The sequence below is a fragment of the Athene noctua genome, chromosome 2 (genome assembly GCF_965140245.1).
Source record: "Athene noctua chromosome 2, bAthNoc1.hap1.1, whole genome shotgun sequence".
Classification (NCBI taxonomy): Eukaryota; Metazoa; Chordata; class Aves; order Strigiformes; family Strigidae; genus Athene; species Athene noctua.
The window spans coordinates 35,149,309-35,175,922 of NC_134038.1; positions in this window are offsets into that span (position 1 = coordinate 35,149,309).

The window sequence follows — 26,614 nt, forward strand, 5'->3', positions numbered from 1 at the left end:
CCACCAGTGTAAACGACCATTGACACTGATCACCAATACATTACAGAAAGTCTGTTTGAGACTAATCTGAGCCAAGGTTTCACCTGGCAATTCTTCTCGAAGTGATGTAATTTAATATTTGTATCTGCTATTAAATTTTGGCTTTTACTAATTAAAAAAGACTCCATAGTCTTCGTTCTTGCTAAACCATCATTCCTTTTAGAAGCAATAAATATTCATGCTACGCTAACAAGACCATTACATGGACTAGAACTCTGCTAGGCTGAACATTGAAAGAAAAGTGTTGTTTCTCCTGAGGGGTAAAGATTTTGTCCCCTGAGAGCTAGTGATTAAACCTATCATGTCCTGTCATAATATCTCATTCAGGTAAGATTAATCTGCCTCACACTACCAAAAGGCAAGCCAGTAGTTATGCTATTTCATGACAATATTATAATGTATGGATTCAGTCAATATTTTTATCCTTACAGTATGGTATTGAAAAAAAATCTGATGATTTTTTTAAAAATCATAGCAGAAATAATAAATTAAATAAAAGAATGTTTCCCCTCTGCACAGACATCCTGTTTGGGAAAAATGATCAACAAAACTCTGTGCTGTTAAGACCAAAAAAAATGACTTGTGCCCTCTGGCAGAGCTATCCTCCTACAATTTTATGTAACACAAAAAAAACACATATATGTTGGGCCAAATCCTTCCCTACCACAGTAAACCCCTGGAACTGGAAAATATCCACAAAAAACTCAGAGAACTCAGACAAGTGGCATGTTTGCCTGCTCCATGAACAAGCAAGAAATTCATCTAGTTAAGCAAGCTCAGGGGAACCATTTGCTGGGCAAATTTCACTCATATGTAACCTTGACAAATTTGTCCACTCTTGGAATTTGTCCAAGAGCTTTTGTAAAAAGACATTGCAGCCTATGGATCGCTCAAACCCTGCTCACTGCAACTTTTGTTTTGAGTAACTAATATTTACTATTGTGTTTACTGGACTGTCTGTCTGTTCAGACAGACGTTGTTGTCTGTTTGGATGACCTAATATTTACCAGCTCTTAAAGCAGAAAATAAGCCAGCTGCATCATAGCCCTTACTTTTGTTTAGGAGTTAATTTTCACTACAAGATCTGTTTCTACAAAAATCATGTTGTGTAACATTTCTCAAGCATAGATGGGAAAGACATAAGTGCTGCAAAAATTAAGGCTATTTATAGCTACATGGTCCACAGAGGAGTGCACCCACTACTACATTGTGTGTCTGCCACAGTGCACCACACCACCTCCCTTAATTTAACTTGAATCCACGTAAATCTATGTTATTCATCCAGTCTTGCAGGAATTCCTGTGGTGAAACTTAGGAAAAGTTTGAGATTAGCCCTAAACTTAAATGCTGGGAAAACGCCAATTTCTTTTCAGGTAAAATAAAGATTTCCAGACTGTTCTAGGATATTTAAAAAAAAAAACAAAAAAAAAACAAAAACAAAAAAAACCCCACAAACAAACAACAAACAAACAAAAAACCTGACGGGTTAAAATTTAATTATCTTAGAAGGAAGAATATGATGACTGTAAAGACATACAGAATATCTCTAAACAGAACCAGGCTGAGTGAAGGTGTTCTTGCATTGCTCTGGAAGGTATTCTGGGAGGCAATCTTCTACCCCTTACAGGATGCATGTTACAGCAACCAAGTATATAACAGGTGTTCACACAGTTAATGCACTTTGGTCCATTACTTTCCTTCTCCTGACAGTCCTGCCAAACACATACCGTAGTTGATGATGAACCTGCCCCTATTCTCCAGCCTTGCCTGAACCTCTGTGGGTTATCTGTGGAGATGAAATATTCCCAAAATTATTCCCCTGGCCCTTAGGACATTGTCCTTCATCTGTGAGTGTTCCATGAAAATGAGCAGCGTGGTTCCATGTGACTATATCAGGTACAAAGCAATAAATAACAACGTTGAATGGAATCAGGTGCTGGGAGAAACAAGGATTTTATTCTGTGATCACGTTCTTAAAGCCTAGAGCACAGCATGCCAACCTATTCTGCACAGATCAGGAGCTTGTAACTACATTGTCTCTATGAGGCTTTGGGTATTTTTTTTTTTTAAACCTGCTAAGTGGAGTAGAGAGAAAAACAATGAAGCACATGCTTGAAATTAATAAAATCAGGGTGGATTTGAGCAGTTCAGGCATAAGAATTCAACTCTACCAAGAAAACAGAAGTTGGGAAGAAGAAATATGAAAGGTACATAGCCTGGTAGCACAGAATCACATGGCACAAGATAAAATAAAACATGTATCTATGAAAATGATGAACAAAATTCACCCTGTAGAAAAATGTTTAGAGCTAAAAATGGACAATCTAAAGATGGCAGCAAATAAAAGCATTTTTTTTTTAAGTACTAAAAAATAAAACCAAAAGAAAATTCCATGGGACTCTTACCACATGTCCAAACAACTATAAAGAAAAGACATGTGATATCTGACAGTACAGCTCTACCTTTTAAAGTAACTAAAAACTTAAGGATAGAAAACAAAGGAGTCAGTATTTTACAGTGAGGTCTGTTTTGCAATGAATTTGGAGTATGTTGTTTTAGTAGAAATAAATCTGGGATTTTAATGGCATATTAGATTATATGAGGACATGCCTGATGAAAGACGTACAGGTCTTTGGCACTGCTTTGTAAAGACCCTGGTCTAGGTGAATGCTTGGCAGAAGTTTTGAGAGGGGGTTTTTGTTTTGGTTTTTTACTTTGTTCAAATACCAAACAGTCTATCTATAGACTTTTGTCTTTAACCTCTTACTAAAACTCAGAACATCATGTGGCTTGTGTTTAGGCTCAAGAGTAAAAATTAAAAACTGCAATTTTTGAATCATCTCTACAGACTGCAGCAGCTAGTAACCCCCATTTTGTAAATGTCAGCCCTAAATGCCATGGTTATAATGGCCAGAGTGGATTTCCTATAATGCTGTGTATTTTGACATCCCTGTATTATTTCCTGTCTTTCTAATCACTTAATATTTCTTAACATTAACCCTTCTTTCCACTCTTCATAATGTTACTTCTTTTGGATGAAATCTGTAAGAGTGAGCGTGACAGAAATACTGCATCTACTACAGCTGTGCTTTTAAGAAGTTTAGCAGCTGAGGGCAAAACAGCAAGCTGGCATTGGGTGTTCCAGCAAGACCTTGGTCAGCCGGAAACACACAAGCCACTGCAGTCAGGACCACTGTAACCCTTAGGGTAGCCTGTGCCACCATAGACCACTCCACCCCTCTGGATCAGGGACTGCAGAAGTATTGTAATAGTATGAGGACAAAAAGCAAATGACAAGGGACTTGTTTTATTGATGAGGGAACCATTAATAGTTCTCTAAATAACATGAAGATCATTAATGTTTTAGGTAATATCTTATTCTAATGATTGCTCCTTTCAAAGAAAGAAAAGGAGGGAGGAAGGAAAGAATGGAGGAAAGAGGGAAAGAGAAGGAAGGGGTCAATAAGGAAAGAGGGAAGGAGGGAATAATGGATAGAAACACAGAGGAAGGAAGGAAGGAAGGAAGGAAGGAAGGAAGGAAGGAAGGAAGGAAGGAAGGAAGGAAGGAAGGAAGGAAGGAAGGAAGGAAGGAAGGAAGGAAGGAAGGAAGGAAGGAAGGAAGGAAGGAAGGAGAAGGAGAAGGAGAAGGAGAAGGAGAAGGAGAAGGAAGAAAAAAAATCTCTTTCTGAAAGAATTCTGTCCAGAATTGCCATATGAGTTTTACTTGGAGGTTTACTGAAAGAATAAATTATTGTTTCTTGATTAAACAACTGTAGAATCTGGAAACTACAGTAGACATTTGCTTGACACAATATATTGTAAGTTAAAACCAAAACAAATTATAAGCCTCTTGACTCTATATAAATAAATAGGATATTATGAGCTCCAGAATTTAATAATGATTTATGCCAGTCAATCAGCAAATGACAAGGGACTTTACACTAAATAGGAAGACAGATTACCTCTCTACTTTCAGCCAACAGTTACAAAGGAGCAAAGCACAAATTTAGGTTGTGCTAATGTGTGTTGTATGTTTTGGACAGTTTTCATCATATCTCATTGCTGAGAAACACACAAAATATGGTCAAATGAAAGCTCAAATCCTAAAAAATATATCATTGTGTACTAGTCCTCTATTTCAAGCCAGCCTCATTTTCTCAGCTAAAATTTGAACAATTAAATTTGTGAACTTCAGTTCTGTAAGGCAACTAATCTTTGATTTAAAACTTACATAATACTGGCTTCTGCCAGAAGTCTACTAAAAATATAGATTCGCATGTTTCATAGAGGGTACAAGTTAGCATTTGCATATTCTGCTGTTTTAGGGAAATGGCAACAGTCTCATGTGAGCAATGTTGCCATTGCTTTCAAGTTGGTTTCAAATATTTTTCAAGGTGCTCTCAGAATCTCTTAACTTCTAGCTTGGATTTTAGTTTGTGATTACCGTTATTTGGCTGTTGCAGTTCCACCAAAGTTAACATGATTTCCCAAAGTTCTGAAAACAGTAGTAAACTTCCTGTTCCTTTTTGCCTTACCAGGATACTTTATTGACCATTGGCTCAGAAGTACCAGATTCCTGGTGCCGCTTCATTTACACACATAGTGCAGCTAAGCCAGCAAAAATTACTTACTGTTAAATTTGCCTCTGGAGCAAGGGTAAAATTGTGCTGCATCACTAAACTTGGCAGAGGGATTTTCTGAAAGTCAGACACTTTATTGCTTCGTGATAAACCCCTATACATCTTCTATATGATGAACTGGCTTGAACTCTGGTGTTGCTGCAGAACATTGTAGAACATGTAACATAAGGGTATGATGCCTATTCTTGTTTAAATCAGTCCCAGATTTTCTATCCACTGAAAAGCCTATGTGCATAGAGATATGTGATAAACTGTATCGAAAGAATATTTATGCTTCAAACCTCTTACTGAAAGTCCATCCTCTATAATATTAAAAAAGTTGCACGACCACCATATAAAAAATATATGGTTTTAACATCAGAAATTAATATAATTCCCTAGATCTTCACAAATCCCCAATGTAATAAAAAACTATAAACTTATAAATTGATGAGACTAGCTGGTTTTTGCTGTTTAACCTTCCATCAGCTGCTCTTTTTTCAACATGAACTTCAGTCTTGTAACTCTTACATTTTAACTCATCTTCAGGGCAGCAGTGACATTATCGACGTTGTCTGCTGACCAGCTAAGATAGTCTTCCTTTTCACCGCTGTCTTGCCTGATGCATACCAGCAATAGAGATGGATGCGGTAAGATAGGGAGTCTGGGAGAGGGTGGTATTATTTTGACATAGCCTGTCTCCTTATAACTAGTCTTTGTGTATGCTTTCCCAGGAAAATCAGTTTTACAGGTCATGAATAAATGAGGTATAGGAGCAGATGTAAATCCTCTGCTTAAATACTTTATACAGAGGTGATGTTATGCTTACATACATTGAAAGAACATCTCTTAAGTTTTAATGCACATACGTACATAACATACAAAATGCAACATAAAAAAGGCAAAACCTTCCCTTGTACCCCAAGTTATTTAGGTTATCATTTCTGAAGGCTATACAAGTGAAGAGGTTTAACATAGAGGGAAGCTGTAAATGGCAAATAAAAGGTTGTTTCTGAGAAGTCCCAGAATGCATGGAGTTAGTCCTGTATGAAAATGGGAAGGTTTTTTCCCCTGTCAAAGAGATAGTGTTAATTTTGGGGCTGTAGCTGTCATAAGGTATTCTTCTAGAGTGATGTACGCTATCTTCAGAGAATTGCTGTCTGTGCTAAAAGCAAATTGAGTCATCTTGCAAAGACAGCAGATTATTGCACTGGTGTGTATGTCTTCAATACCTGGATTTCAGATAGTTTATGTTACTGAAGTTATCACCATGTAATGAGTTTTCAAATACAATTAAAACAGTAGTAGTGATTCACTATGAGAATCAGACCTTTACAGTCACAAGAGTGACTGGTTAATTCTATCAAATGGAGAAATCTATTAAACCAATGACAATGTCTGAAACTGTTCTTTGCATTTCATCAAATGCTTCCACTAGTATGAATTTCTTAATTATATACCCTTTTCAATTGTTTTGATGTTCCTTTTTCAAAAAGTAATTATTGGGTATAAATGGTTTTAAATTTGGGTTAAAAATGTTTATGTCTTTAACATTTTCTCATATTCTTCTATTAAAAATATCCCAAAACTTATTCACAGTTAAACTTCTTATTTAACACTTGATCTCATACTTCTTGAACTGTACATTCATTATTTCCAATCCAATCTATTGGCTTTCTTTGAAATCAGAAATAAGGTTTTGATTATAGTATTTGAATAGCCAATTATAACATAAAACCAAGCCCAAAAGCCTACATAAGTTTAGAAAAAAACTTTTTTTAAGTTTACTTATAACTTCCTTATAGTTTCTGCTTCAAAACATCACTTCTATTGTTTCATATGACATAGAGCCAAAATAAGTTAAGCATATTGTGGTGAGTGGACTGAAAATGGATTTGACCATTAGAACCAATAAAACCTCACTACTTATACCTTGTTCTTAATTTTGGTATAGTGATACTTTCAGAGTGGCTTTGGTTTATTTGTATTGCTTGTCCTGGAATCTTTGTAGTCTGTACATAAAATACTTGCCAAATTATGTTTCAAATACTATATCACATCTTTATATGGCACATATCTAATGATACCAGTAAATTTTAGAAATTCCAAAAATTCAGACTTTCACTGTTTTTCCAGGGTACCCACTGATGATGGATATAGAATGCATAGGAAATGTTAGATTTATTATTTATAGTTATTTGGATCTATTTATACAAGTTCAAACAGCACTCGGGACTCACAATGGGTTATAACTACATTGCAGATCACCCAAACTGACAATATGAGCTAAGATACAAATTACAGTCAGCTTAATATATATGAAAATATTAGGGAGAAAGCAAGGCATTTGTAAAGAGAACTCATAGATATTATACTTAAGATGTTTTAAGTCAAAAGGGAAGCGCTTCCAGAATAAAAGTATCTTTATATCTTCCATTTAAATAATCAACACGTAACTAAATATCTGCTCTTTTCATCTTCTATGGTAGATTTTTTCATAGGCTATGTGGGATCTGTGAGATAGAAAGGATGTAGACCATAGTATCAAAGAAACATTAAAACTGGAGATTACTTCAGATGCTTCTGCCTGTCAGGAGTAGTTTTTTGTTCTTTTGAAGGCCTCCAATTACGTATTTCACAATCTCTGCAGGAAATGTGTTCCAGGGCTTGGCTAACCTCCATGTTAGTGTTTTCTAATGTCTAGGCTGTTTTTCTGAAATTTAACTTACAAGCTATCCACTGTAACTCTGACAAACACTGGTTTCCCTTCTTTGAAAATGTTGCAAGACTATAATCATGTACCCTTTCAGCTTTTTCTTCCCTAGGTTGCAAGCTTCATTTTTTAATTTGTGCCTCACGTCATACCTTCTTGAGTCCTGTCTTATCTCTTTACCAGACTATCTCAAATTCAACTGAGTCTTTTCTAGGTTGCAGTACCCTAAACCTGATACACAATCCCAGCCAAGGCTTTCCATCACAAAGTTGATCTTGGGGGTCATTTAGGTAACTTTCAGGTTCTGATCTTTTTGTTACCTCAGTATTTTTTTTCATCTGCATGTCATTGTAGACACTTGATTAGCATGTGATCCACTCCATGCCTCAGATTGCTTCCTAAAGGCCTATTTTCCTGCCAGGTTCTCAATGCAGTATGGAATTTGCTCATTATTCCTAAGTAATTGTAGATCACTTTCTTTCGAGAGTTCTGTCAGAACTACAGGATGATAGTAAGTAGGCTATGCTGACTTACATATTCTGTGTTCAAGACAGAATACAAAGAATATTTAGTAAGTAGGATGTGCTCAAGCATTCTCATTCTCTGAATGTCTTTGAATGTCTCTGAATGTCTTTGAATGTCTTTCTTTGAATGTCTCTTGATTTCTTGTTCCTCTGAATGTCTCGGCATATAGTACTTCATCTCTTTGTCATAGTGTTACGTTGGTATTGTCTTTCTTCATAATTTCGTTTGGTCCTCACTTCCTACATACTTTCTTGTTATGCTTCAGATCACCTGTATATTAATGATTCAGGCAGTTTAGTATCGAAACAGTTTGTGTGTCAAAATCAATACATCAGTTTCATCCTAATAGATGCTAGAGTCCAGAACAGAGATGCAAAGAGGATCTCCCTCCTATATCTTTCTTCATAATTTACTTTTTTCAAATAGTATAAAATATATGCATCATCATATGCATTGCAACATCCAATCTGTAAGTGAAGCAGGTATAAAGCTCTAAAGGAAGGTCTGTATATGAAAGAGAACAGCTATCCGAAGTGCTGACAAACATCCCTTTCTATCTGGAGCTTTGGAATCTCTGGGGAAATTCAGAGAACCATTGCCAACCTTAAGTGTAACCAGCATGTCTGACAGTCACATAATGTGCCTTCTATTCTCAGTTTCCTTACAACCTTCAAGAAGAATTTTAATTTAATTAACACTCATATGAAATGTCATGCAAAGTAAATTTATCATGGTAAATATTAAACTGTCCTTGTATTTTCTAGAACACTATGAAAAGTAAGTTTTGATAAATGATCACCTTCTCAGTGAAAGGTGATGCAGACAAACAAAGGCAGTAAAAGCTGGAACACACTAGGTCAGATGGAAAGAGAAGGTAAGTGTGAATGTAATGAAAGTGCCTGCCCAGACCTGATGCCCTGATCATGCTGATTTCATAGATAAATTAGATCATTTGAGAAGGAGTATAGGAAATAATTAAAAGTAGTTTCTCTTAAAAATTGAGGTTCCTCGATAACAGAGTTAATCACATTTTAAGCTCCATTATCCTTCCCTTCTCCCTTTCTTATAGTAATTACTGATCCTGTGACACTTTCTCACTCACACACACACACTTCACAGTTCTTTTAGCATTTTTGAAATACAAACACACAACACTTTATGATACCAGCTGATGATGTGGATCTCAGACCTTATGGTACATGTATTTCATATAGAGTTAAATATTAAGAAGTTCTATATACCCAGATTCATCACTACTGTGACATTATTTATTTCAGCAGAGTTAGATGTAAGTGGGTTAAGTTCAACTGACAATTACTGAAGTCTGAGATGGATAACATCAGTTATTCAAAACTAAGCTCTAAGAAAGGCTTGTTCCTTCTTTGAATCTCTACAGTTCAAGAGAATTTTTATGAAAGTGTTTCAATTTATAAAATCTAAATTAAAATTAGTTATGTGCATGATTCAGATACTAATTTAGAGAAACTGCCAAGGCTTAGGAGAGTTAAGATTCTTTCTAGCCAAAGACATAGTTTTGTTTCTTCTCTTTTCCTGACAGCACCAATATAGCTAACTCATTATCCAAGCAGAAAGCATATTGGGCAAAGCTTTCCAGAGGAATATCCATTTCAAGCCTGTTTTTATTAGAGCTTAATCAAATATGTCCAAGTATTACTCTTTATTTCTGGACTTTATGCTCCTTATTTTTTCAAAAAATGTATTTTTTTTAAAAAAAAGAAGTATTCAACATCAATATTTTCAAGTATGTGTAGACATTTGACCACATTTACGCGACCCCTAAAATTTTTATTTCCTATGAAAGTTTGTATGGGGAATTCATAAATCTTTAATCTGCCCAAAAGCACTCCAGCTACACTAGCTCCAAAGAAAATGTAACGCTATAACCTAATATGGGTTCCAAAGTGCAAGTACAAGGTAGGGTAGTTATCGTAGTTCGGAAGTAATGAACTGAGTGCATCCAGAGTTTAAGAGGCATGCACACAAAAACCTTAGAACAGGACAGTTTGTAACTGATTTCACAGCTTGGATGGAGGCACTGTGAAAAGGTGATCTGATCAGAACTAGGGCCAAAAAAGAGATGTTACTGTGACAGGAAAAGCAACTAAACAACTAAAAAGGATGTTCTGAGACAGCTATGAATCTGTATCATATAACTCAAAGAAAATATCACTAGTGCTACTAAAATTTTTAAAACATACAGATTTTTATTTTTTTTTATCAGAAGACAGACTTCTCTAGAAATGCACAATTCCTGAAAAAGTCACAACTTTCACAAAGATGTGGAAACACGGCGCCCTGAACATCAGACAAAATGTGTGTTTGATTTCATAGACAGAAACAGGGCACTAATTAAAGATGTCATTCTACCTTCTAACCTCATATTCAATTTCAGTTAAAATTATAGCCAGCCTGGATGACCCTCAGAATTCAGTGACATACTTTGCCCTGTGTCTGAGAAGTGCTTTAACCATATTTTCTGTAATAAAATGTTACCAGCATTAATGTAATTGCCACTAAAAGGAAAAACAGAAAGCATGCTAAAAGGTGTGCAGAAATGTTTCACATATCTGAATAGGAGCACAGTCTATGAAGTTCATGTTTTAGAATTTTGTCCTGAGAGAATGTCTGAGGGATCAAAGTATGGATTTTTCTAAATTAAGAGGAAAAAGGAAGACAGAAAGTTACGGAGTAGAAACACAACTTCTTAAAACAGTCAAGTAAACTCATTTTTTTTTAAATCACACTTCAAAGATCTCACTTCCACATAATTTCAAAATCAAAGCAAAAACAATTAAAATACACTTTTCACAGAAAAAAATGCCAAAAACGTGACAAAAAAACCTCACTTGAAAATCCCTTGCACTGGCAAAAACTCTAGGTTTTGTGTGACTACCACATTTCAAAATTTCCTTCTACATTCCTAAGGCTTTCCAAAAAAGTTGTGGGCCAGTACTTGATGCCAGACACTTTCTTCACAGATATATGGTACTACTTAACTATGGGCTCTTGAATTTCAGTGGAAACATGGTCTTCAGACACTTGAAGACCCTAAACTGGGGGGCGGGGGGGGGGGGGGGGGGGGGGGGGGAGGGAAGCACTCAGAACAAGAGAGGTGACCTTATGTCTAGAAATTAATAAATAATGAAGTGATTCTCAAGTTGCAAAAGACCAAATTAGCTATTAGAAAATGTAAAGACAAATATATATATATATATATATATTTATAAGTGAAGATTAAAGTGCTTGATAAACGACTAGAGTTACTGAAGAAAGAACAAAAATAAAGCAGTGAAAATCAAGACTATACTTGGTAACCAAGGTCTGTCTTCGCTGCATCACAAACATCCAAGACCTTTCCCATCTGGTCCACTGTACCCTCCATCATGGCTGGTATGCCCTGGAAACTTCTTAGAAATCTTTGTCTGCTCCTTCTATTAGGTCTTTCCTTTTCTTCCCTGCCTCATCCCAGGAGAATAAAAAGCTTTTTACTTTTACCTGTATAGGTACCTACTGAAGTCAGAATATCCACTTCTGTGTTTAACTACCCCCTGCAGAATCACTCCCAGTGACAGATTGGTAAATCGGTAGGACATCTCACAGTAGCATGGACAATGTCTTTTCTTCCCTTTTTCTTCTCAAGCTTTCTTAATTAGCATTATGGTTTTGTTTGTAAGAGCACATCTTCTTATCTATGTATTACAACCTCCTAAAGCCATAGCAGTAAAACTTCACAATTCTTGTATTTTGAGAATCAGCTGTCTTGGTGGACTCATAACATTCCCTCCAGTTTGAGCTTCATATAAAAAAACTGAACACAGTACCACACACTGTGAACATGGGGATGAGTGCTCGCTTAGATGAGTTACACTGCTAGTCATAAGGGAATCCATTCTAAAGAATATGTGACAACAAATCCTTCCTTAGATCTTTCACTTCCATTTAAATCCATTTAAAATAAGAAATGGGATCTAATTCTAACAGGTTTTTCATGTTGAGGTTGACCCATCTGAAACTTATACTTTCAGGTTCATATGAATTTCAGACCTATATAATTTTTCACTTTATTGAGGAAGGTTTTTTGTGACGTTTCAGTGTTACAAGCCATTAACCATAGCAGTTAGCCCACCTCCAGTTAGCTACCTTCTGTTAGAGTCTGGCAGCTAAATGTTCTAAAGATCTCAGTGTACTCTGCGTATTCCAAACCCCAGAGCTTTCCTGATCTTTCCTTTTCCTGGAAAGGGAGACCCTCTGGTGATGGATAGAGGAACTGAAAATAGTGAGATCTGCTCAAGAGTTTAGATGTTCTCCCTATGGCCAGGTAGTTAATATGAGAGATGAATCAGGCTGACCATCATGCTGGGGTTGTGAAAAGTTTGTTGCTGACAGGCGTTTCTATGGGTGCAGGAATTAGAGAAAAATTAACATGTAAATTAATGATTCAGCCCATTTTTCAATATACATTTTAGTTACATAGGCAGAGCCTTGATTCTTATATTTCCTAGGTTTTTTTTCTTTTTCTCCTGGCTTTTGCAAGTGTAGTATTCTCGTAGCATCTTTTCTTTGTATGTTTTAAAAATATAGCACAAACTATTCTGAACTTGTATTAGTCAGATAAAATTGGCTAAGCATAAGTGGACTGTGATTTTGCGGAAGCTCAGTGGCATAGTATTTACACATGGACATAGGCTAATGAAAACATATACTGCATGAGACAGGAAAAGGCTGAAAATGAGAAGGGGAGAACACTTAACTAAGCTGTGAATTTTTTTACATCTGTTGAACTACTTCCCAGCACATACGAAGTAAATGAACCAGCATACTGCATGGATCAGCAGTGGCTCATCTGCAGCTGTGTATATCTGGCATGTGTCTGCTGGGGCTGCTGTTCCTGGCACAAGTGCTGCTACTATTGCTGTTGCCATTATTGTAGCTATGACTGTTTCCTGCACCTCAGGAAACCTGAGATGTTCCAGAAGTGTCTGCTGTTATATCAGACATATTAGACATGGAGGAGAAAAAAGGACGAGGTGAACGAAAAGCATGGAATTAAGAGTTTGTAAACTTAACAGTGTATATGGTAATATCTCAAATCCACCCTCCCAACATTGTCTGATATATCTTCGGTTTCGTAGGATTTCAGTTCTGATCCCAAAATATACAGTAGGTCATGGTGACATCATGGCACAGTGTCCATGTGTAATCATTCTCTAACTCTGGTATCTGAAAAGCTCTGTAATGTTCTCCTTCTGCTAGTTTTGAACTCTGTCTCCATGAGTTTTATAATTAGTTTATATTCATTCAAATAAGTGTAATTGCTAGCACTTGGATTACAGCTTTACACTAACCAGAGGTGTAGCCATCTCTCCCCTCTTTGTAGGACTGAGTGGTGCAATAATGCCTCTACTCACATAGTACGACACAAGCCTCATCACTGCATAGTTCCTACTATCACATTGCAGCTGCAGCTCCCAAAATATAATTTTATTTCATTCACCTGACTCATTCATGTAGGGTTGTCCAATAGTGAGATAGAAGCACAGGATATTAGTCTTGCCACAAGCTTCCCATGTAACCTAATTAATCTATATAATTTTCTTATTTTCAGACAGACTTCCTTCATTCCATTTGTCTTCTGTTGATCATAGAAGATTACTGGTTTAGCTGGTCTTAGCGATCTGCCAGGAAAAAACCTTGTGAAAATGCAGAATATCAGTTCACATGGTGAAGATGATCCAATATATAGCATTCATACTTTTCTTGGCAAAAATGAACTCAGATGCATCTTTACAGAAACCATAGTTACCTAAAATAAGAACAGCACGAACAAGCAGTAGTCTTCCATAGAGAGAAATCTTGGTTGTTTTTCACATAGGTTCACGGTCATCTGATTTTTGACAGATTGGATAATGTTAATATATTTCAGCACTGTTAGTTGCAGTGTAGTACAATGTTTACTGGAAATTATGTGTAAATATTACTGGATGCAATGTTTACTGGAAAGTATTACGTAAAGTATTACTCCATCCTTGATGGCAGAGGCTTATTCGAGATCCATATTGATACGTATGGTTCTTCATAACTGAAAGATTGAAGGGACAACAGCATCCAAGAACTACAAAAAGTGAGCTCTTTTCATGACCTCTAATAAAGGTGACTACATGTATCCTGACAAGTTCTGTAATGCAATCCTCTGTGCGGTAATGAAAAGGAATTTGGAAAGGGCTAAGTTGTTTATCCCTGAATCATGCTATTCTTTCCCTCTGTAGAAGATCATCATTTTACTTTGCATTGTTTCAACAAAATATTTTAAGAGTAACTAATAAGAAACGTGTTTATACAAACAGATCAGTAACAGTTATGAATGTTAAAGTATAAAATATTTATGTAAACCACAAAAATGGTAATACAATCATGTATATCAGTTCCTCTACATAAAACTTAATCCAAACAGTTGAGCTATTCAGAGTATATTGAGCTTATATTATTACTGTTTCAGGCAGTAATGCAGACAGTTGAAACTTCAGAGGTAGCTATGGCCAAATATAACTCATTTAGTGAAAAGAGAAAGGGAGTCAAAAATTCTTTAGACTACCAGTGAAAATTAGTAATAAACTGCAATGGGAAATCAGCAATGACAACCGATTCTGAATGAAATATTCATGTGCGTCAGGGACTGAAAACTGGCTTTTTATCTCTATAAGGTCATCTGGCATTTTGAAAAATTAAGGGGGAAATAAAAGAGATAGAATTCAACATAGTAAAAAAAGGATGCATAGCACCCTGTAGCAAATGTATGTTCTGTATTGGTGGGATCCAAACCCAAGCAGGCTCCCTCTGTAGCTAATAAAGAAAACATTCCTATAAAGGGTGATTTACAGTGAGATTAACGTAGCTCCTTTCTTGTCACAGACTAGAGAAAGGATAAAAAGTCTCACTTGACCAAAGAAAATCTTTGTGAATACCCTCCAAAACTACTATCTTACACTAGCAAAATTATCTTTACTATTACCCTTTATGCTGTGCCTTTACTTCTGTTTAACACTGAAATTCATTTGTGGTAATTTCTGTTAATCCTTTGAGTATCTTTATAGTCCTCTGTCTACATTCTTGGGTAGAGTGGTCTAGTGTTTCTTTCCCGGTGTTAGCTCTTACTGAAACCTCTAAGGAGTACTGAAGTATTAATAAATAAAACAACAAACGTATCAGCAGTGTTTTCAATTACAGTTACCACTTAAATCTTTGACTGGTTCCTGACAGTGAGATTTAGAAGGGACAGGAACATACAACACTTAGGGGAGTTTCCAAAAAAAGTTATTCCTTTTTATAACTAAACAAGATGTCCCTTAGCTTCAGCTGGTATTCTTAGCAACTAAATAGGACAATGCCTCCCCAAGTGTCTTAGTCTTGATCCCCCTCTTCACAGAATCTCTTAGCTTTCTCCAACATTGTACGTGGATTACCTACAACATCTATATTTCCTTCACAATAGCAATGTAGACCCTATAGAATCACAGAATCATCTAGGTTGGAAAAGACCCTGAAGATCATCTAGTCCAACCATTAACCTAAATTGTTATGCTATAAATGCATGACAGATGGTAGGACAGGATAGAGGAAAGAACATTAGAGTAGGTACTGTATTATAATTCAACTCTTACATTAGCTGCCTGGACAACAGTTGCTTAATGCATGTTCTGACTGCTTTTGTTATTAGTTTTTTTAATTCACTCTGAGAGTGGCTGGAAAGATGTTTGTAATTTACAATGCAAACAAGTGTGTGACACATTGAAATGACATGGTTTATTCACTATGGCCTCTGGCTAAGCTACATCATGGTATGGATCAGTACTTACTCTAATCTACAGTGAATAACTGCTAGAACAAGTCACCCCACCTATTTTCTGTGCTAAAGGCAATATCACAGTCGTAGTATATTACAGATGTCAGCATCAGGAAGGGGTATACCACAGATGGGTATCATTGGAGCTTCTGAATTCCATTGTGAAAATAAATCATGTTCATTGTCTTCACAACATAGAAATAGGCCTGCCGAGGTACTATTGTGATGCACATCCTTGAAGTATGATGCACATTTTGATATCACTGTATGCTATGGGCAGTCAGCCTGCTTGTTAAAAATCAGAAGGGGAGCCAGAAATATTGTACCACACCCTAAAGTCAAGACAACACCACCACAAACATGCCCCAGAAGACCTTTAGTTAGTTTGTTCCCTTTCCTCCCACTTCAAAATTAAACCCATCTTTCCCATCAGGCAGACCTCCAGAATTTGTATACAGAAATAATTTCCGTATATGTTTCTTTAACTTCGTGGCTCAAGTAACTGTCATTGATCAATTCAGTTTTGTCTCAGTGCCCCAGATGTAAAATGGAGATACTACCATCTCTCTGAATCACACAGCAGACATTAAGATGACTAGTTATGGCATACATCAAATTTCAGTGGCAGATGTAACAGAGAATATTTCAGACCAACCACATGTAGTAGAAGGAAGCATCAGATCCAGACATCTCTACCTCAAATCCCTATTCTTCAGACATGTGGCATGTATAAGAGTTTTGTTTAATGAGAAAAATAAAATGTGAAATAAAATGACTAAAAACATTTGAACTGACTTTCTCAGTAGATGTTATATCTCTCATCCTTTGGCTGTGCTAGTTCATATGTCCATATGCATTGGCCATTTCCCAAGGGTTTGCAAGCCATCTGATGTAATGCTCAGCTAAACCCTGGCTTTTAAGCAAACCGAAAGCTGACTTCTTCCAACAGTGAAGAAAGTAATAAAACCATGAGATAAGTCAAACACCCAAAAATATGCTGGAAAGCTAGACAGCAGTGTTGGTTAATGGCTTGCAAATACCAAGGTAATATGTTAATTTACAGGTTAGTCAAACTTACCTCCTCCTGTGTATATGGTATATAAATAGACCTCAGAAGCAGTGTGTACCAGCATATTTTCAGCTTTCCAAAACAAGCTTCTTCAGTGCAGTTTGTTTGAAATCCAGAGTCTGAGGCCCTTTTCCTCTCTTTTTCCACTGTACGAGACAACAGAAATTGGGTTCCAGACCAGAAAAATTTCAAGCAGCAAAAACGATGGCAATGACAGAACCCAGACAATACCCATGTCCAACAAGTTATTTTTCTGGTCCAACAGGAAAAACTAACAGGAAGGTTCTTGGCCAGAAGTATGGTTTGACCTACATTGGATTTTCCCCCTTGCTTTTCTGTCTTCATCTAAAGCTTGGTGGGATATTCGATCAATTCCAAATCAAGACTGAGTTTTTAGATTGTTATCTAAGTTATTTAAGATGTTTTGAGTAGACATCGTGGCTTTGCTTTTGATTTGCACAACCTCTAATAAAATGAGTTTCAATCAGTGTCTGTGCTACTAGGAACTAATATAACTACAAAAAAATGAAACAAATAACAATACCACATGGGTAAATGATACCTGGAACTGTTGACCCATTAAAGAGGTGGACTGAAACCAAATATACTTTTAAGACAGTGAAAGCATTGCTATCAAATGTGATGTCATGGAGATATCATCCATAATGTTAACCAACAATAAAACAGTTACTGCAATTACAGAAAGAAATCCAAACTATTCATGTAGGTCATGTTCCAACAGAATATTCCTCACTTACCAACGATTACATGATACAGTGATGTTTAGGGATATTACTTTGCTGAAAACAAATGTACATGGTACCTTAAGTAACTATAAAATAATACACATAAATCACTAGGACGAAATCACAACTCTGAATATAGATGTAACTTCCATATCTAAAAGTTGTATAAAGATGCATCACAAGCAGATTAGCCAGGTCTGTCAAACCAATTTACAACTCAACAATACTCAGAGATACAGATGTTTTTTATTTCTGAAGCATTAATCTTGTAGACACTAAATTGCTCTTAACAAAATATTTTGTTGTGCCCTGTGGCTTTTGAAAGACTTGTTATCTCCTGTGTAAAAACTGTGGAGTCCATTGGAAAGGCCAACTTCCATATTAAACTAAATCTAGCAATTACTCTTCTCCAGAAATTCCTGAAGTTGTGCAGAATGTGACTATATTTCCATTTCCTGCTCCGTAAGTTAAAAAAAATACTATTAACATTTTGTATTACTGTCCTTATCATTGTATTTACTATCCTGTGGGACCTTTAAGATGTTTTCTATTACATGGCCTTACATCGCATGCCATCAATCACTGATTATCTTCCTATTATCTCTATGTCCTTCCAAATTCATGTTCAAATCTTTTGTTATCAAAAATATACCAACAGCAGCCAAGACTTAATTAACATTTTAGACAAAAGAATCCTAGTTCCAGCTGTCAAATTCTGCAGAGTCTGGAGGGAGAAGCCTTTTAAATACTAGGTCTCATGTGCATGTGTGCAGGTGCTCTGCAGAATGGAACTATGGGAAAAACAGTTGTGAGTTGTTCCTTCCAACAATGTGAGATGAGTTCTGGCAACACCTTTGAGGCAAAGGTATCTGACATTTCTTTTTGTGACAAAACATCTTTTACATTTTCCCAAAGTCCAGGCTTACTGCAAACCTCATGTCCTCACACTTCTGAGATGTAGGGTCACTTCTAAGTGTTTTTAGGTTTCAGCTCAGAAGTAAGCTTACAGCTTGTTATGCGTTAAGATATCATATGTGACACATTGTCTTACTGGAAGCTCACTGTCCGGGCTGTGCTAACTACAGTTTCCCAGATGGAGCTGGGAAATGATGGAGTTTCCAACACACACCAAAGCCATAGCTCCTGCCTTCCATAATGGAGGAAAGGAGGAGACGAGGAATATGAATCAGCCCAGTACCAAATCTTTATCACCATGTCTGCCATCTGCTTCTTGTGTGATAAGGGATGGACTCCACTGCCTGTGAAACTACTTAAAATAGCCTGTTTGCCTTCTGCTTGTCAAACATGCAGACACTCTCCATTTTGCCCTGTAACTAGACATGAACTGAGAGTGTAATATTGTAATGACTGTGTTTACATGACCCATGGACTATTAGATGCTTCAAAGTAGTGTAAGGGGGTGGCAGTGGGATTTATATTCTTTTCTTCTCTTGGGCAGCTAATCACAAAACTTGCCCAGACATTCTTACTTCCTTGCTGAGAAGTAAAGAGCTTAAAACAAGAATCCTCATGGCTTTAACTTGTGAGCAGTTGAAACACTGCCAGCACAGTTCTTCAAAAGTCATTATTTAAAAATAGTCTGTGGGAAAGCCCCAAACAAAATAAATATTTTTTATTTGTAATATCTGTTGTTTGGAATGGAGAGGATAGCAGCTGGTACAGAAAATGCCTCAGAGGATCTGACTTACAGATTACGTCCTAATAACACAGCTTTGAAATCTGTGTTCCTTTGGGTTGGAAAACAAATAGGTGAGGCAACAATATTTACTTAGGACCAGATTCTGTCTTTCTAACTCCCCTTTATTAAGACCTTCACATTTTCACTGGAGCAAAGGTTTTCAGGCTGCATCAGTCGCTTCAGTGCTCTTGCCACAAAATGAGGCACGAGTTTCTCACTGTACCCTTGCTAGGCAGGTTGGCTCACCCAGCTGAGATCACGCTAATAGACTTTATTCTTGCAGTCTTTGAAAAGAATAGTGCTGCTGCCTCAGGACCAGTGCTGCACAGTCTGCCTGTTGGCAGGGTCACAAAGGGGAGGGAAAGTTTTTGTCACATTCTTATTCCCAGCCCTTCCCTGCAGCCCACTTTTTTTTGGCCACTCAGTCCCACAGTTACATTAAAATTATATATCCCATGCTTGTAAGGCACAGCTAAACACATATTTTACAAACAAAAGTTTTCAGTTAGTATTTAGCACCAAGGGGAAAGTGTGAAATTCCTTATATTTTCATCTGGTCTTCCTGTCAGAAATACACCATAAAAGCTTTCAAATTAACGTAGTGAGCTAGGGTAAGAAGCAGCAAAGCACTTAAACAGCTTTTTCTGTGTAGACATCAGCAATGCTAATAAGGCAAATATTTTATACTTTTAGGGAAATAGAAGCAGATATAACAGTTGTCTTACTCCTAAAGGCAATATTCAAAGCAATAGTGAACTCAGAACAAAACTAACTCTACATTGCATAATGGTAAATTAAATATTTTTGCATTGCAGAGGTGAAAAAAACAAAGAGGTATTAAACTCTGGTGACATTCATCAGCCAAATAGTTCCCTAAAAAGCCACTTTGCTCAAGTACTAAGGCTGAGATATTTTACTCTAAAAGACTGGAAGCCTCTAGAGCCAGAAGATGCAAAATGGCAGACAACTAACTATGCCACTCTGTCTTTGATGCACCTGGCATTGGTCTGCTACACATGAGGAGCTGGACTTAGATCTGCAGACTACAGTGACTGAACAATGTTGTTTCTTTTTCCTGGAAAAATCACATGAAAACTAATCTTGAAGCCAGAAATCTCTCTGCTAACACAGTGAACTCCAAAGCAGGACTTGCATACATGCAGTGGATTCTGAGATTATTAAAATGGAAAACAGCAGCTTGGCTTTGGATAATCACTCATTTTTATGGCTCTATCTATATATCCTGACTTTGGTGGATATCCTGTGTTTAGATGTTAATTTTCTCTCCTAAGTTCATGCTAGAATTTCCCTCAAACACTTAAAATAATGTTAGCTTCAGTGGAGTTGTCAGAGGAAATTATTTGATAAAGCATCTCATGTTTCTTTGTTATGCATTGGATTACTGTATTTTGTTTGATGCTCAGTTCTACTTCTGGTACATGAATTTTTTTTTTTAATTGAAAATACATTATTTTCCTCTTCAACCTATTTTTCAGACATTTACACCAATTTTTGCCATCAACAGAAAATGTCATTCAGGGGAGAGATGTAGGGGGAAGACCATAGTTGATAAAGTGGCTCTTTATTGCCCATAACTTTGAAACAAAAGCTCATCTGCATTGTTTGGAATGCTTTTATTTGAATGAGGTACAATATTTTGATAAATTTATATTTGTCTGGCATCATAGTCCATGAATGGAAACCCTTAGCAGTATGTGATATTTTTCTTGGGATTGACGGTAGGAGGTATTTGCTTATGACAACCCAAACTAGACATCCCACTTGTCTATTTGTGCCTTCAGACATGGACTTTACAAGAAAATTTATGTCAAAGACAGTAATCCATTTGACTATGGGCAGGCACATAGTTTTCATATGACGGGAATGGCTATTTTTATTATCAATGTCAGCACACTGCGTCTGTGTTACGGAGGCTATCAAATAAACAACCAACCACAACAAAAAAACAAACAAACAAACAAAAATATTTAACACAATTAACTAGCTCTCCGTAAATTACAGGTTCAAATGTCTGTGAGAGGAGAACAGAACAGCTTTCTAGGGTTTAATGGCAACCCAAAATGCTTTACAAAGCCCTGCTACCTAGGGTTTAAGGGCAATCCAAAACGCTCTATCACTCACCTGACAAGTGAGGGCTCTCGACCTTGAGGACCTGCTCAGGTCCCGACCCAAGGCACCTCGAGTTGTTTCTTGGGCAGCGTCCTGACCCAAGGGGAGAGTCCTCGACCTCACTGTGCTGCTCCAGGGCACGAGCTCCCAGTGACTCCCCCAGGGGACTCCATTTGTACCCAGGCCCAATCTGACCTGGAGTCAATAGCGGCTCCCGCTGGCCAAAGGCCCCAACTACCGCGAGGCCCCGAGAGCAAAGGCAGCCCCGAGCTGCTGCACCTCGGCAGCCAAGAAGCTCTGCTCTCGTTGGGCGGATGCACCTGACACGGTCTGCTAGTCTGGCAGCAAATATCACAGGACTTTGTTTTCACATTGTCATGTAGAAATATTGAGAAAAGCATTAGAAGAGATGTTTATACTTGATCTGAAGGACAAACCTACTGTGATGGCTATTTTGTGAAAGCAGCCATTGACCGAAGAGGTAACTTGCCCAGAAAACATACGAAACAATGGTCCTAGCTAGTAGTACTTGGGACATCCAAACATAGCCTGTTGGGGGAATATTTACACCAATTATATTAAGATACTTTAGACATTTCCTTTCGGCCTGATTCAGAGTATCTGGATTCTGTGATTCTGTGATTTGTGTCCATATCTGATCAATAGAGAGAACAGGGACAATTCAGAGCACCTTGGAAATCTACTTAGGATAGCATTTTGTCGTTGTCCTGGTTCAACTGGGATAGCTTTAAGTTTTCCAGCAGTGAAGAGAGGGCGCTAGCTGGGTTATTCATACCATGCTGACATCAGGTCCATGTGCCAAGCACGGGAAGCTTTCCTTTGTGATTTTTGTCCAGGGAAGCCCGCGCAGCAGGCTGGCTGTGTTCACTGCGGTATTTCTCTGTATATCTTCTGTCTTGTTTACTGTTATTACTGTTTATTGTTGTTGTTATTGCTACTGTTGTTGTTTGGTTTATTATTTGTTGCACTGTTGTGTTAAATTTTTCCTTATCTCAACCCCGGGATTTGTATTTTACTCCCTGCCCTGACCGGTCCAAGGGTGGGGGAGGGACAACAGCGGCGTGGTCTCGGTCCCAGCAGGGCCTAAACCACCACAGACTTCCCTCCCCTTTTTTCCTCACACACACACTTTGGCAACTTTTAACAGACCTATGAAAATTATACCACCATGAAGAAAGAGTCTATGACAAAAAATGCTTTAGCAATTATCCATGTGTCGCGGATGAAAGTATTGACACGGTAATGATTTAGAAAAATAATTTAGATTTATTAATAACTAACAACTATTTGTCAATACAAAATAACTCAGAAAAGCGACTTATTCAGGTTCTAAGATGACAATATTCACTCTAACTTACTTAACGGTACCTTAATTTATACACATATGTACATGCGCATACACAAACCAGACATATACATACAGAAACAAAGGGGTTTGGATTCGGTAAAATGAACCCAAAAGGGACAAACACACAGGAACAAGGGTAAGGGTACGTACCCACACACACGCACACCCACCAATAAACAGGTGAAATAGAAGCTAGCTCAAAGAAAATTTCCCTCTTGAGTTTAGAGCAAATACTCACAATGCCTTGGCATTCCTCAACGGGCCATAATTGAGACTCGAGCAGGGGGACTTCACCCTGGCCTTCCGTCTGGAGCAGACGATACCTGAGAGGCTTCCCAGCTCAGGGGAGATGCTGGTCACAGGCCCGCTGTGATCCAGGAGAGCTCAAAGGGCCTCTCTGGTGGTCGCAGTTTATAGGGTCCAAGATGATTGACTTTTGTGAAATGCTATCTGGTGCCTTCCGGCAGTTGCACAAGAATTTGAATAATATGCAACCCTGTTATTGTTCCATCTGACCACATCCCAGGCACAGGTGTGTCAGGCCATCAGGAGATGATGGGCCATTATAACCTTTTCCGAGCAATCAGAGGGGGGCAGGAGCCAGGCTCCTCAAGGTTATCAGTCCTTATCTCCATAGATTGGTGTATGGCTCGGGGGAATGTGGATGGAATCACACATGGCACCAAGCAGCCCAACAAGGACGGCAGGGAGGGGTAGGAATTGCACCACCACACCATGCTCATCTACTTTATGTGGCCACTCACCTCTTCACTAATCTGTGTGCTCCATGAGACCTTAAAAATATCTGAACTCAGAAATACCATATTGGGTCACACCACTGGTTCATCTTCTCCATTATCTCCATCAACAACTAGGAAAGAGAATAAGAACAGACTGCGAACTGGATGAGTCTGTCCTCATAGACAGGCATTTTCCAAAAATCAGTGGACTGAACACTTACATGTCTGAATACAGACATTGTGTGTTTGCTAAAGGTTTATTGGCCTCTGCCAGATCCAACAGTCAGCAATTTGTCTAATCCTTTCTAGAAGGAATACTTGAGCTCCATAGCAATCTCTTCCACAATTTCTTGTAAACATGTAGCTCAATTTGTATGAGTCCATTTAAATGGTAATTTTACTGATATTCTTTAGTTTTTAATTTGTAAAACATAATGAATTTACTTTCTCCTTGTCATTCAAGATTTATAGACATTGAAATTTTATACTCATCTAGTTTCCCTTTCTTCAAGATGAAGAACTATTTAATCTTAGTTCTGATCATTCCTGTCACCCTTCTTTGTACCTTTTCCAGACTGACTCTTTCTGCAGAAACAGTACTAAATATCCATGACTTGGTTTGATAGTGATATTGGACAAAATCACAGAATCACAGATTCATCTAGGTTGGAAAAGGCCTTGAAGATCATCTAGTCCAACCATTAACCTAACACTGAGAGTTCCCAACTACACCAGATCCCTCAGCGCTATGTCGACCCGACTCTTAAACACCTCCAGGGATGGGGACTCCACCACCTCCCTGGGCAGCCCATTCCAACACCTAACAACCTGTTCTGTAAAAAAATGATTCCTAATATCCAGCCTAAACCTTCCCTGGCGCAACTTGAAGCCATTCCCTCTTGTCCTATCACTTACTACTTTGTTAAACAGGCTCATCCCCAGCTCTCTGCACCCTCCTTTCAGGGAGCTGTAGAGGGCGATGAGGTCTCCCCTCAGCCTCCTCTTCTCCAGACTAAACATCCCCAGTTCCCTCAGCCGCTCCTCGTACGACCTGTGCTCCAGACCCTGCACCAGCTTTGTTGCCCTTCTCTGGACACGCTCGAGTCATTCAATGTCCTTTTTGTAGTGAGGGGCCCAAAGCTGAACACAGGAATCGAGGGGCGGCCTCCCCAGTGCCGAGTACAGGGGTAAGATCCCTTCCCTGTCCCTGCTGGCCACGCTATTGCTGACACAAGCCAGGATGCCATTGGCCTTCTTGGCCCCCTGGGCACACTGCTGGCTCCTGTTCAGCCGGCTGTCAATCAACACCCCCAGGTCCCTCTCTGACTGGCAGCTCTCCAGCCACTCCTCCCCAAGCCTGTAGCGCTGCTGGGGGTTGTTGTGGCCCAAGGGCAGCCCCCGGCATTTGGCCTTATTGAAACTCCTCCAGTTGGCCTCAGCCCATGGCTCCTGCCTGTCCAGGTCTCTCTGCAGAGCCTCCCTACCCTTGAGCAGATCAACACTCCCACCCAACTGGGTGTCATCTGCAAACTGACTGAGGGTGCACTCGATCCCCTCGTCTAGATCATCAATAAAGATGTTAAACAGGAGTGGCCCCAAAACCGAGCCCTGGGGGACACCACTCATGACCGGCCGCCAACTGGATTTAACTCCCTTCACCACAACTCTTTGGGCCCGGCCATCCAGACAGTTTTTTACCCAGCAAAGCGTGTGCCCATCCAAGCCACGAGCAGGCAGTTTCTCCAGGAGAATGCTGTGGGAAACAGTGTCAAAGGCCTTACTGAAGTCAAGGTAGACAACATCCACAGCCTTTCCCTCATCCAATAAGCAGGTCGCCCTGTTGTAGAAGGAGATCAGGTTTGTCAAGCAGGACCTGCCTTTCATAAACCCATGCTGACCGGGCCTAATCATCTTCTTGTCCTGTAGGTGTTGTATGATGTTACTCAGGATGAGCTGCTCCATCAGCTTCCCGGGCTCCAAAGTCAAGCTGACAGGCCTGTAATTTCCCAGATCATCCTTCTGACCCTTCCTATATATGGGCACCACACTGGCCAATTTCCAAACAGTCAGGATCTCCCCAGTCAGCCAGGACTGCTGGTAAATGATGGAAAGCAGCTTGGCGAGCACCCCAGCCAGCTCCTTCAGCACCCTCGGGTGTATCCCATCTGGTCCCATAGACTTGTGTGTGTCTATGTGATGCAGCAGGTCACTGACTGTCTCCTGGATTGCAGGGGGTCGTTCTCCCAGTCTCTGTCTTCTGGCTGAGGAGGCTGGATTCCCTCAATATAGCTAGTCCTGCTATTAAAGACCGAGACAAAGAAGGCATTAAGGACCTCAGCCTTTTCCTCACCATTTGTTACCATGTTTCCTCCTGCATCTAGCAGGGGATGGAGGCTGTCCTTGGTCTTTCTTTTGCTGTTGACATAGAAACATTTTTTTTATATAAATATTCAACAACTCTGCAAAATTCTGCTTTTTTAACTATGAGGATTAATTTAAAATAAAAGAGTAAAAGATTAAAAAACCTTTGCATGTGGTTCAGTCTCAGTTGAACTCTGCCTTGATTTTCAGTTCTTTCACAGTTCCCTAAATCACAACTTTGTTTTAAATAACTCCCCTAAATCACAACTTTGTTTTAAATAACTCCACAAATAAGATAATTTCTGGGTCATTACCATGACAGTTTCTCCACTGAAAAATGTGTTTATCTGGCTGAATTTATTCTCCTTTCCAGCATTTTCCAATATTCCATTGAAAAGGGCAATAAAAACCAGGATGAAATAATTTCAGATGAAATTTAATTCAGAGGTAAAGTTAATACCTCTAGGAAAGCAGTGAGACAAAGAGGTGCATGATCAGTCTATACATCATTGACAGAAAAGGATTTGCCTTATGCGCAGTTACCCGTGGTTTAACCAGGTTGTTCTTAATGTCCCTCTTTTTTTAATCTTTGTTCCCAGAAATACATATGACATAGGGTGCTTTTTAATAATTACTTTGAGAGTGATTTTCAATCTAGATTAAGACCTGGCTGTAGAAGCAACTCATTTGTGGATCATGATTCCCTATGTTTTCAGAGTTTTTCTCCATTAATCTACAGGCGT